Source organism: Heptranchias perlo, chromosome 19 (genome assembly GCF_035084215.1).
Source record: "Heptranchias perlo isolate sHepPer1 chromosome 19, sHepPer1.hap1, whole genome shotgun sequence".
NCBI classification, from domain to species: Eukaryota; Metazoa; Chordata; class Chondrichthyes; order Hexanchiformes; family Hexanchidae; genus Heptranchias; species Heptranchias perlo.
The window spans coordinates 45,139,835-45,153,542 of NC_090343.1; the positions used below are offsets into that span (position 1 = coordinate 45,139,835).

Sequence of the window (13,708 nt, forward strand, 5' to 3'; positions counted from 1 at the left end):
TGTTAGCGACTAATCTATTCTCACACTCTCTGCCCCTCTTATTCCCTTTTTTAGATCTCCTCTGTACTTTCTGTATTCAGCCTGGTTCTCTACTGTATTATGAACCTTGCATTCGTCATAAGCCTCCTTTTTCTGTTTCATTTTAATCTCTATATCTTTAGTCATCCAGGGAGCTCTAGCTTTGGATGCCCTTCCTTTCCCCCCTCATTGGGATATGTCTACTCTGTACCAGAACCAACTCCTCCATGAAGGCCTCCCATTGTTCAATTACTGTTTTGCCTACCAATTTTTGATTCTAATCCACCTGGGTAAGATCCCCTTTTAACTCACTGAAATTAACCCTCCTCCAGTTAAGCATTTTCACATTTGATTGTTCCTTGTTCTTTTCCAGAACTATTCTAAACCTAATGATGTGATCACTGCTCCCTAAATCCTCCCCCACTGAAACATGTTAAACATGCCTCACTTCATTCCCCAGAACTAGATCCAGCACTGTTTCCTTCCTGGTTGGGCTGGAAACACACTGTTCCAGAAAGTTCTCTTGAACACATTTCAGGAATCCCTCCCCCTCTTTGCCCTTTACACTGTTACTGTCCCTGTCTATATTGGGATAATTATCGCCACTCTATAGTTCTTGATCTTTCTGTAATTTCCCTGCAAATTTGCTCCTCTATCTCCTTCCCACTATTTGGTGGCCTATAGTATACACCCAGTAGCGTAATAGTTCCTCTATTGTTCCTTAATTCTAACCAAATAGATTCTGTCTTTGACCCCTCAGCTACATCATCCCTTTCCAGTGCTATAATATTTTCTTTGCTCAATACTGTCACCCACCCCCCCGCCTTTCTTTCCTTCCCTATCTTTCCTGAATACCTTGTAGCCAGGAATATTAAGTACCCAATCCTCCCCTTCTTTGAGCCAGGTCTCTGTTATTGCCACTATATCATAGTCCCATGTGACGACTTGAGCCTGCAGCTCACCAACCTTATTTACCACGCTACACGCATTTACGCACATGCACTCCAATCTCATCTTAGACTGCCTCGCATTTGCCCCCTGTCTGATCCCTCCTATTTCTGAACTATTCTTTACTCTCGTGCTACTTGTCCCTCCCAGTGCTCTGTGTGCCTTATTGCTCTCTCGCTCCTGAAACTCTGACTGCAGGACCTCGACCCTTTTCCTTCCTATGTCATTGGTTCCCACATGGACCACGACTTCTGGCTGTTCCCCTTCCCCCCACAAAATGTTTTGCACCCTCTCAGTGATGTCCTTTACCCTGGCACCAGGGAGGTAACACACCATGTGGGACTCACGGTTGCTGAAACACCTGTCTGTCCCCTTGGCTATCGAATCCCCTATAATAACGACATTTCTCTTGCCCCCCCGTGCAGCTGAGTCTCCCACGGTGCTGTGGATTTGCTCCTGACTGCACTCCCCCGAGGTGTTATCATCCTCACTGGTATTCTGGTTTGTGAGTGCCACGCTTCCAGGGGACTCCTGCACTGCCAGCCTGCTCCTCCTAGTCCATCCGCTGGTCCCTCTCCGCCTGAACTCTCTGTAGCTGCGGGGTGACCACCTCCTGAAACGTGATATCTATGAAACTCTCAGCTTCCCGTCTGTGCTGTAGTGACGCCAGCCGACCCTCAAGCTCAGAAACTCTGAGCTCGAGCAGTTGGCGGCACTTCCTGCACGTGTGGTTTTCCAGGACACACGAAGTGTTCTGGAGTTCCCACACAGCACAGGACATGCGTGCAACAAGCCCCAGCTCTCCTGCCATGTTAGCTAACAGTTACTTAATCTGTTTGTTTAGTTTTTAGGCAATTTACTGATAATCTAACACTAAAACACTAACTACTAAAAATCACTAACCAACCATTAAAGACACTAACCACTAAGAACAATAAGCACTCACCAATGAACTAAATACTAACTGACTTAGCCTCGGCCCTTCTCCTTGTCTTGTAACATCACCTTTTGACTTCTGCTTGATTTTTGATTCCTTGTGTGGCTCCCTTGATGCTTCGCTCAGTCTTAGTCTCTAGATCTTTGGTTTAAATCGCTGAGCACCTCCTTCCCCCTCTGCACCTAATTCGCACACTCAGCAAATTCCCAGTTGAATGTCCTCGCTCTGTGAGCACTTCACTCCGTTGGAGGTTGACTCTCTGTCTTTCCCAACCCTGCTGCTCGACCTCCAATACTTGTGCAATCCTACCTGAAGAAACCAACTGCCTCAATCCTTCAGATAGCCATCTCCAGCCTTTTCTGAACAAGATATAACGAACCAATCAATCCAGAGGCTCTGAACATGGGCTCTTCTCGATTTGATTTGTGTGTGTTTTCTGAAAAGCAGATCGATTTCTGCCTCTTCACTTGCCTCACAAACCTAAGCAGGAAGTTCAAGATAAAGGAAGTTTCATAATGCTTAAATCAAAATAAAAACAAAGTAATTGCTGAGTGACTGTGATCAGGTGGGTGGTTTGAGAACGGCCTCCCTGGGAATTGCTGCCAATCCCATTTGTGCAAGGAAAACACCAACACGGTGTTTCCTTGCACAAATCTCTTGCACAAGAAATTCAGTGGGAGGCTTGTGCAAGAGATTAGGCTCCCACCCTCCCGCCTCAGGAATGTGGTCTTGTATGTGTCTGCACTGTGCCAGTATATCACGGCATCTCTCTTGCTTTCTCTCAATGGAAAGCAGTAGAAAGTAAGAGAATGTTATGAAGCTAGAAGCTATTGCGGTATCCATAGCAACAGTTAAAGCTGTAGGCCGTGCAGTTTAATGGAGGGTTTTCATTACTGCTGTGAATGCTGGAACAGCGCAGCCTCCAGTGTTTCCTTCCTTTCTTGGCGAGATGTGCGTGCTGTGAAGAGAGATAAAAGTGTGAGGGAGAAAGGTGAGAGAGTGAAAGAGGGCAGAAGACTATAATAATGCTGCCTGGCTACCCCCTGCAGTCGAGGTGACTGATGCAGCTTGCTGCTTTAACCCTTGTTTATGTTTTTTTATTTATATTAAAGGATTCAATAGGGTAGATAGAGAAAAAGTATTTCCTCTGGAGGGGGGAGTCCAGAACAAGGGGGCATAACCTTAAAATTAGAGCTAGGCCATTCAGGGGTGATGTCAGGAAGCATTTCTTCACACAAAGGGTAGTGGAAATCTGGAACTCTCTCCCCTAAAAAACTATTAAGACTGGGGGTCAATTGAAAATTTCAAAACTGAGATTGATAGATTTTTGTTAGGTAAGGGTATTAAGAGTTACAGAACCAAGGCAGGTAGACTCAGCATCCACAGCCTTCTGGGGTAGAGAATTCCAAAGATTCACAACCCTCTGAGTGAAGAAATTCCTCCTCATCTCAGTCTTAAATGGCCGACCCCTTACCCTGAGACTATGATCCCTAGTTCTAGACTCTCCAGCCAGGGGAAACAATCTCTCAGCATCTACCCTGTCAAGCTCCCTCAGAATTTTATACGTTTCAATGAGATCACCTCTCATTCTTCTAAACTCCAGAGAGTATAGGCCCATTCTGCTCAATCTCTCCTCATAGGACAACCGGTCATCCCAGGAATCAATCTAGTGAACCTTCGTTGTACTGCCTCTAAGGCAAGTAAATCCTTCCTTAGATAAGAAGACCAAATCTGTACACAGTGAATATCATTGGCTAGGTTCCCAGGCTGAATCTGATGCCTTCAGACAGGGTTAGCCCACAAAAACTGGGTGCAGGGGGCTTGTGAGATCTGACCTGCTGAGGCAAGAAGTAGGTAGAATTCCATGAAGTAGTTTTTGTGTATATATGTGTGTGTGTGTATATGTGTGTGTGTTTTTATTGCATTTTGCTACATGCGTTATTTGGTTTTACATTTTTAGAGGGTTTCTTTGTCCTGCCTGTAATTTGCTTCATTATTTTTGATTGCTGCAAAGAGATGAGGATGGATATTCTCTTGGGGACAAAGAAGAGGAGTTTCTGAAGGACCAGATACAAATACAGATACAACGTCCCTCCAAAATGTTTGGGCCACATCCAACACCACCTCAGAGCCTCCTCCACACGTACCAGTAAATGGACCTCTGACAGGCTGCTATGGATTTGTGCAACCAGCTGCCCAGTGACCTGCACAGAACATCTGGACCAGGCAAGCCGCAGGAGACATTTTGCCACATGAGACATTTTGCCACGAGTGATGCCCGCTACATTCGCGAGGGGCAGCAACATCATAACTTTTCCTATTGAAAGGAGGCATCAGATGATCGCACATGGTACCCGTGGTTATCAGGGCTCGCCATATCAACCCCCATGGTCTTCATGAACAGCAAGGGTTAGCACTCAATCGCTGTTCAGGTGGTATCTGACCACAGAAATATCTTTGTGTACGTCAGTGGCTTGTTGTCCAGGAAGAAGCCTTGATGCCTTCCTCGTGCAGCATTCCAATCTGCCCGCATTATTTGAAGGAGGAGGACTACTGGGTGGGCTGCTCTTAGGAGAACAGGATTATCCTGCTCATTCATGGCTGCCAACCCCCCACTGAGAAAGACCCAAACAGCAGAGGAGCAGCTCGGCCCAGACTCCTCAACACCTGTTTGCTGACCCACCATCTTCATGAAAAGACTCCCATGCAGCTGAGGGGCAATGAAAGAGTGTTTTCTACAGGGCTCAAAATGAGTCCTCCCAGAGCCTGTCGGAGTTCCCAACTTAGCTTTACACTACTGCCAGTGAGCCCCACAACAAACGTGAGGAGCACACTCACCTTCGCCTTACTCCTGATACCAGCAAAAACAACTTCTTCATTTGCAGCCAGTTACAAGGCACCTGAGTCACCGCGTCGACTCGCTCGCTGACTTCCCTCCATTCTGTTAGAACCTGCACTTTTACCCCATTGGCACACCTTCTGCAGCAGGGCCTCCTATTCTTCCTCGAAGTCAATGAGATGCAGAACGGGCTGCCGAGTCACTATCGCCCATTCTATAACAACAGCTTGCATTTATATAGCGCCTTTAACATAGTAAAACATCCCAAGGCTCTTCATAGGAGCGTAATCAGAGAAAAATTGACACCAAGCTACATGAAGAGATATTAGGACAGGTGACCAAAAGCTTGGTCAAAGAGGTGGATTTTAACGAATTTCTTAAAGAAGGAGAGAGATTGGAAGAGAGGCGGAGAGGTTTAGGGAGGGAATTCCAGAGCTGAGGGTCTAGGCAGCTGAAAGCACGGCCGCCAATGGTGGGCCGATGGAAATCAGGGCTGTGCAAGAGGCCAGAATTGGAGGAGCGCAGCGATCTCAGAGGGTTGTAGGGCTGGAGGAGGTTACAGAGATACGGAAGGGCAAGGGGCCATGGAGAGATTTGATCACAAGGATGAGAATTTTAAATTCGAGGCACACAAAGTCAAAATGTTCTGATTCCAGCCTGAAGAACCTGCCAGGGTTTGGCTTCTCCCGAACACTAAACATTGAGAGAGAGAGAGAGCGAGCTCACACCTCCTTACAGGAGGCCTCAACAACCTACTAGTGACCATACAGGAGCGACATCTCCCTTCCGGGGACTCTGTGCTAAGGTTTGGTTTGGGACCCCCTCCATTTTACTACACGACGATGCCAAATAGCACCTACTTAATCCATTATCCGATCCTCAACACGTACGGTCATGGAAAGACCTGTTTGCAATAGGCAACAGTTGACAGAGTGATGAGGGATCAGCTATTACCATTGTGTGGGTGTCCCTTTCACTGGGATCCAATCGGGGGCCCTGATTGCCTCGGAGCCCCATGTAATTTCACAGCTGATGGAGTAGATAGGCACCAACTTAATGGGAACCCAGCCACAGTCATTTCAGAGCCTGCTCACGATACATGTATTTCCTCTTTGTGCTGTTTGATTCGAGTGTGTGTTTTTATTAATAACAGCAAATGACTTTCAAGTTCTCTCCCTGGAAAATTTGAGGATCAGGGCAGAGGAACTGATACGTGGGCAAGAAATTAAATGCAGAATTGCACATTCTGTTTTAAAACGATAGGAATTCGTGACCCTGTGTACAAGGCACATTTATCACATTGCTGTTTGTGGGATCTTGCTGTGCACAATATGGCTGCCACTTTTCCTACACTTCAGAAGTACTTCATTGGCTGTAAAGCGCTTTGGGATGTCCTGAGGTCGGGAAAGCGGTTATTTAAAGGCAAGTTGTTTAATTTAATAGTTCAACCGTACATCTGATCAAATACATCAACACCATCAGCACAAGTCCCAGGGCTTTCTGTACACAGTATTTTTAACTAATTTATGATTCTTTGTATCTTCACTAATTTCAGTCTGTCCTTTTTATCTTTTTATTTTTGCTGAATGAATGGGTGAAAATCACAGGCTGAGCTCCAGAGGAGCATGACTTTCTGCTGGGAGCTTAGCATTGTAAAATCACATCTCTCTCTCACTTCCTGTCTCTCTCGCTCTGTGAAGGGGACAAATAATATTTCCCCTTGTCTTTATTCCCATTGGAGGTTTGCCACAAGTATCATACTTCTGCAATCTCAGTTCATGTTAAAAACCTGTTCTCTTAAAATTAATTCTCGGGATGTGGGGGTCGCTGGCAAGGCCGGAATTTATTGCCCATCCCTAGTCGTCCTGAGAAGGTAATGATACAATGGGGTGATGGGAATGTGGCAGAGAGGCCAACTAGGAGAGCATTATAAAGGCTGAGCCTCCAGGTGATAAAGGCATGTTCTTGGCAAAAGAGAAGATGTTTCAAAAGAAGATGTTTTCACTGGCAGGAGGGTCAGTAACCAGAGGACACAGATTTAAAATAATTGGCAAAAAAGCCAGGGAGAAGATGAGGAGACATTTTTTTACGCAGCGAGTTGTGATGATCTGGAATTCACTGCCTGAAAGGGCGGTGGAAGCAGATTCAATAATAACTTTCAAAAGGGAATTAGATAAATACTTAAAAAGGGAAAATTTGCAGGGCTATGGGGAAAGAGCAGGAGAGTGGGAATAATTGGATAGTTCTTTCAAAGAGCCAGCACAGATACGATGGGCCCAATGGCCTCCTTCTGTGCTGTATGATTCTATGTGGGAGAGGAAGCCAAGCCCTGTGTGGAATATCACATCAGTGTTCTGCAATTTCTCACTCAGCGTGAGGTGATGTCCGGGGTGTGCTGGAGTTGAGATCAGAATCATGTAGGTGTGGGAGAAGCCAACAAAAGGAGGATTTAGATTTTACTGAAATTAAGCTGGAGGAAATTTTGGCTCATCCACATCTTGACATGAGTCAGCCAGTCAGATCCTCGTGACAAAAATTGGATGTTTTGTCTTATTCTAGTTCCGTGGTTGTCCCTTTAAATCCAGTCACTGTACGCAAGCTGATTAAAGTAGATTCTTGAGCCAAGTTCATTTCGATACAATGCTGAAAGTTTCACCTGTTACAGGCTGGAGAAAAGGATAATTCAAACTTCTACATTGCCACGTGATTTGCTCAGTTTGTGTATGGCTGACTGTTAATCCCTTTTTAAATCCACGGAGTGGACTATTCAATATCCAGGGAAGTCCCGGTAATTTTTTTTTCAGGATACAGAAAGACGGTTCTGTTTGAATCAGAAATCTGTTTGCAAAGAGTTGATTAGTTTGATTCCTGAAAGAGAACAAAACCAGCGGAAGGTCCAAGAAACGGTAGCGGAGTAGGAAGATAGGAACAGGAAGAGGCCAGTCAGCCCCTCGAACCAGATCCGCCATTCAATTAGATCATGGCTGATCGGTATCTTAACTCCATCTACCCGCCTTGGTTCCGTACCCTCGCCTAACAAAAATCCATCAATCTCAGTTTTTAAATTTTCAATTGACCCCCAGCCTCAACAGCTTTTTGGGGGGAGGGAGTTCCAGATTTCCACTCCCCTTTGTGTGAATTGAGGAGATTAATCAGGTCCCCGCAATGGTAAGAAATCACTGCATATTATTTAAAAGGTTATTTCAAAGAGTTCTCTTACTTGAGACGAACACATAGTCCAGCCTAACACTTCGGTGCAGGACTGAGGGAGTACTGCACTGTCCGAGGTGCCATCTTTCCGATGAGACATTAAATCGAGGCCCCGTCTGTACTCTCAGGTGGATGTGAAAGTCCCCATGGCAATATTAGAAGAGCAGGGGAGTTCTCCCTGGTGTCCTGGCCAATATTTATCCCTCAACCAACATCACTAAAAACAGATTATTTGGTCATTATCGCATTGCCATTTGTGGGACCTTGCTGAGTGCAATTTGGCTGCTGCATTTCCTACAACAGTGGCTACACTTCAAAAGTACTTAATGAGCTGTAAAGCACTTTGGGACATCCTGAGGTCGTGAAAGGCGCTATATAAATGCAAATTTATTTTCTTTCTTGTCTGGGAAGAGATTATATTTTTCGGCTAACTAGTTGAAGGACATAACCTTGGGGAGAGTACAGAGGAGATTTACTAGAATGGTACCAGGGATGAGGGACTTCAGTTATGTGGAGAGACTGGAGAAGCTGGGATTGTTCTCCTTAGAGCAGAGAAGGTTAACGGGAGATTTAATAGAGGTGTTTAAAATAAAGAAGGGTTTTGATAGATTAGATGGAGAGAAACTTTCCACTGGTATGAGAGTTGGTAACCAGAGGACACAGATTTAAGATAAATGGCAAAAGAACCAGGGAAGATGAGGAGAATTTTTTTTACACAGCACGTTGTTATGATCTGGAAAGTACTGCCTTGAAAGGGCGGTGGAAGCAGATTCAAAAGTAACTATCAAAAGGGAATTGGATAAATTCTTGAAAAGGAAGAATTTGCAGGGCCACAGGGAAAGAGCTGGAGGGGCGGGGGGTGGTGATGGGATTAATTGGATAGCTCTTTCAAAGAGCCGGCACAGACGCAATGGGCTGAACGGCCTCCATCTGTGCTGTAAGATTCAATGATTGTCTGAACCTGATCCCCATGGAAGAGTTGCTCTAATTTGCTGTTCTATTTCTTATGCCAGGTGATTCCTCCTGAGAACTTGCTGTGGTACCAGACTGGGGGGAAGAGGGGTGACAGACCCAGTGGGAGCTTCAGGAGAGCACAGACCTCTCTCCAGCTGCCAGTGGAATGGGAAGTTTCTTCTGAAGATGTATGACTGCTAGGCTGTGTTATAAAAGGGAGATCCTGGCCAAGATACTTGGGTGTTTCAATGGATTCCTCTGAGCAAGCACAATGTAAATAAAGTACATGTGTGAATGTACACTTTTGAGAGTTCAATGTAAAAAAACTTTGTTTCTGTAATGTTTAGCCACCAGATGGCAGGAAAGTGCCACAAACTCTCTTTCTATTGTTTACTTCCTCCTCTCCTGAAAACTCTTGGCTCCCGTCTGCTCAGGTACAGTTCCAAGGGCACTGGATGCCGTACAGTACCTCACTCAAGTGAATCAATGTGTGAGCCCAGACAGTGAGTGTCAGCCATTTGTTCAAAGGGTATCAAGTGAGCACAATTCTGCTCTCACCCGATGTCCAAACACACACAAACACTTTTCGGAAGAGGTTACTTGGATATCGATCAGGAATCGAGAGCATCTGATTTTTTTTTATCTCCCTTGCCCAGTTGCATCAAGTGAGTTACCAGTCCCCTACCTCTGTCCCAGATCAGTTAACACGGCACAGACCAGGGATTGATCGCATGTAGTTCCTGCTGGGCCTGTCTCAGAATCACAGCAGGTGGTGCTTTAACCCATCTGCCCAGCAGGGGAAATGGTCTCTTTCTGTTGTTAAAGCCCAACACTGCGTCAAAAGTGGGTGACACTTAAATCAGAACCTGCTGTATAGTGAAATATTTTCATAATTTGCTCCATTATTTTTACCTCATGTAAAATTCCACCTGAAATTTTTTCCCATTGAATATTCAACATTGTAATCAGAAATAATGTAACCTAAATGTTTAACCACACCGTGCGTTTAAATTCAAAGATCACCCCTACATTTAAAAGAGAAGACTTGCATTCATACAGTGTCTTTCATGACCTCAGGACGTCCTAAAGTGCTTTACAGCCAATGAAGTACTTTTGAAATGTAGGAAACGCGGCAGCCAATTTGCGCACAGCAAGATCCCACAAACAGCAATAATGAGCAGATAATCTGTTTTAGTGTTGGTCACCTTCACTGCAGTGTTGGGTATTAACAACAGCTCCCTCTGCTGGTCTTCTGGTTTAAAGCACCACCTGCTGCGGACGAGACAGGCCGAGCAGGAAGGCTCAGTTCTGTGCTGAGTTAGCTAATCTCAGCCGGGATAGCAATAGGAGCACAGTAACTGCCTTGGTGTTTGAGTGATGCACTGGTTCCACAACAGGAGTCAGAGTCTTCAGGAGAGGAAGGGAGAAAATAACCCATAGAGAGTTTAGAAAATTAATTTATTGGGTTAATGTCTCTTTCCTGCCATCTGGTGGTTGTTCACTGACATTGCAGTAACATAGAGCTTTAAAACCCCAATATTACAACAATCGATATTTTAAGATGCAGGTTTAAATCACAAAAGCAAAAGCTGAGCTTTTTTACCGGTTCTTTTTCACCCCTGCTCAGTCTTATGCACAGAGAGGGGTAAATTAGTGGGGAAAATGCCTGGTAGGAGCTGGGTAGAGAGTGAACAAATGGTGGGATTGAGGAACGTTGATTAACTTTGCCTCAAGGCTGCGAGTGAGGCAGGGTGAGGGGAGGGGACCGGAGGCAGAGCACAAGAAGTGAGCCATTGAGATTTCCATAAGGTTGGCTACAAAGGCCTGTCACACAAGGCCTGCAGCAGTAGGCCTCCCCACCCGTTTCTTTTGTACTGCCTCTGCATCTGGGGTTGCCAACTCTAGCTTCCTGTATTCCTGGAGGTTTCATCACATGACCTCCTGCCTCCAACCACTCTACCCAGTCAAACAGCCATTCCCCTCATTTCCAATATTTATAGAACTAATAAACAAAAGTATCAAAGAAAATTTTAAAAAACACAATTTTTTTTAATGCCCCAATGATTTTTCTCCTGTGTTGCTTGTAGCAGTTCTGGAGATTAACCTATAATTCCCAGAGACGCAGGCCAATCGTGAAGGGTTGGCAGCCCAAACTGTACCCAAAATTGGATGGGCTTCACCAGGTAAATCCAGGCCGGTGATTCTAATCTCTCTGAGTTTTGGAGAGTCCAGACATTATCATTTCATTTCACAAGGTTTAAGAACTGTTAAACTCTCGGAAAATAGTTGTAATGTGAAAGATATCCCGAGGCTCTGATCGCTTAGCTTTAATTCTAACAGGAGATCTGAACTCCACGGATGAACTGAGATTCACATCATCCGCAAACAAACTACAGACAAACTAGATCCCCATCCAAAAGTTTGGTTGCTTGTCGGGCTCAAAAATATAGGCTGCATTTAGTGACACCACTGTTCCCAGCCAGAATGGAGATGAGTGGGTAATTCCCCCATCAGTCACGCCTGGAGGCACACTGCTGGAAGTGAATAGGATTGATTTTATGCACAAAATTTGTACTATGTAACTATCCACCACTCACTGCATTTTTTCTGGAGAAATCACCCTGCTTTTATCGGGAGAAGTTGCTGTAGTTTCGGTCATGAGTTCTGTTTGCTGTAGTTCATAGAGACACTTTCTAAATAGACTCTGTAGACTGTTTTCTGTAGTGCACTGTTTAAACTGCACTGTTTACTGAGTAAATAGACTGTGTTTGCTGCGAGTCCTGCTGTAAGTCCTGCCCCACGTCCAACTCATTGGCTGACACAGTGGTATCAACACTCTGAAAAAAATATTCTAAAAAGGGTGCATACAAACGTATGAAAACAAAGGACAGGAAAAGAGCAGCTGGTTCATTGAGCCCACCCTGTACAGTCATGGAGTAACTTTCATCCTCCCACCCATCTCAGGGGAGAGGCAAAAAAATTAGAGGGAAAAATCTGTGGGCCAGTTTTGGAAAAAACTCTGGGAAATTCCTTTCCGTCTACCAATCAAGCAAACACCAGGAGACCACGGTGACTCCTCCTCCTCCTCCTCCTCCTATGTCAGGTTATATTGGCCACACTCAGTAACTTGTCCGGCTCCCTTTTGAACTCTTGCAGAGAATCCACACTCACTGCATGAACCAGCAACTTGTTCCAGTGGTCGATGAGTCTCTGTGAATAGAAGTACCTCCTGATGTATCTTTTCGTAACTTGTATTCCTAGTCCTCCCTAACCTATCTAGCTCGAATATTCCATACACACGTTCCTTTCATTATTTTAAAGGCCTCAATCAAATCTCCTCGATCTCTACACTTTTCTAGAGTAAACAGCCCCAGCTCTCTCAGCCCATCATGGTAACTGAGGGCTTTTAAACTGGGGATCACCCTAATGGTCCTCCTCTGAACCTTTTCCAGGGTCCTATATCATCCATCATATGATGGAACCAAAACTGGACACAGTATTTTAGATGAGGTCTAACCAAAGCCTTGTACAAAGACAGCATAGTATTTCTTGTTTTGTATTGAATCGTCTTGGCAATACATCCTAATACTCTATATGCTTCTGCAATAGTCTCGTGGCACTGGTCATGGACCTTCAAAGATTCACATACTGTAACACCCAGGCCCTTCCCCCCACTCAGCAACTTTGAGCACTCAACCTTGCATTGTGTACACATGCATGGCGTTGCCCCTACCATATGCATAAAGCTGCACAATGTCGACTGGACTACCTACATCCACAAACCTAATAATTTCCTTTAAAAAATTCAACCAAGTTGCTGAGTCATGACCTTTTCAAAAAGCCATGTTGCAAGTTTCTAATTAACCCTTCTCTGTCCAGGTGGTCATACAGTGTACCTCTAGTAATCCCTTCTAGTGACTTACCTACAACTGAAGCCAAACCAGTGAGCCTGTGGTTTCCCAGTTCTGACTTTTTGGCACCACGTGGGCCTCTCTCCAGTCCATGGGAACTATCCCAGGCCCCAGCGAGCTGTTAAATAAATGAGTGAGGGGCTGGCAGGGCATGGCCCCCCATCTCTTTGAGCAGCTGCGGTGAATCAGGGCCAGATCTGTTTTGAGATTCTCTTATTTGATCCAGGACTATATCTGCATCCACGTTGATGGCATTGGCCCTACGACGTATTATTGGCAACTCAATATCGTCTTCTGTACTGAGGACTTACGCAAAGTAGCCATTTAAAATCATTGTTGTATTAACTCCTTGTGAACTGATTCTAATGTTATTGTTTATAAGTATTGTTCTGATTGTGTTGTATCATATGGCTTCTCTACAATATTTGACCTGTAAATCAATCTGATTAAATAATCTTAGCCTGCACACATTGATTTGGTAGCGTAGTAGTTTTTGCCTTTCAGAAGGGACAGGACAGTGTGGTGGGTATGCCACAAGTTCTCCAATGACTGACATACCACGGCCAGAGGCTAATTGTTAAACCCGCAGACGCTAACCCAGACATGGCTTGTAGAAGGGGGCAGGTTTCTGTTCACAGGGGACTCAGTCTGCTTATGGCAACTGTCTTCTTGTTGTGAACACAAGACAGAAGTGTTGGGAGAGAGCTTGAAGTTTCAGTGTCTGCTGTGGCTCAGTGGTAGCAGGCTCGCCTCTAAGGCAGTAGGTTGTGAGTTCACAGTCCCACTCCACAAACTTGAGCACATAATCCAGGCTGACACTCCAGTGCTGCACTGTCAGAGGTGCCATATTTCATAGGAGATGTTAAACTGAGGCCCCATCTGCCCTCTCAG

The 13,708-nt window shown here is 45.1% G+C and overlaps 1 protein-coding gene across 1 annotated transcript in view; it reads right to left on the bottom strand.

Annotated features, from left to right (window-relative positions):
* The window catches only part of LOC137335338 (bactericidal permeability-increasing protein-like), a 35,907-nt gene extending 33,528 nt beyond the window's left edge, over positions 1-2,379 (bottom strand). Inside the window, exon 1 of the mRNA XM_068000668.1 lies at positions 2,213-2,379. The gene's annotated coding sequence lies outside the window, so the exon portion shown is untranslated. The remainder of the gene's footprint in view (positions 1-2,212) is intronic.
* Between the last annotated feature and the right edge of the window lie 11,329 nt (positions 2,380-13,708).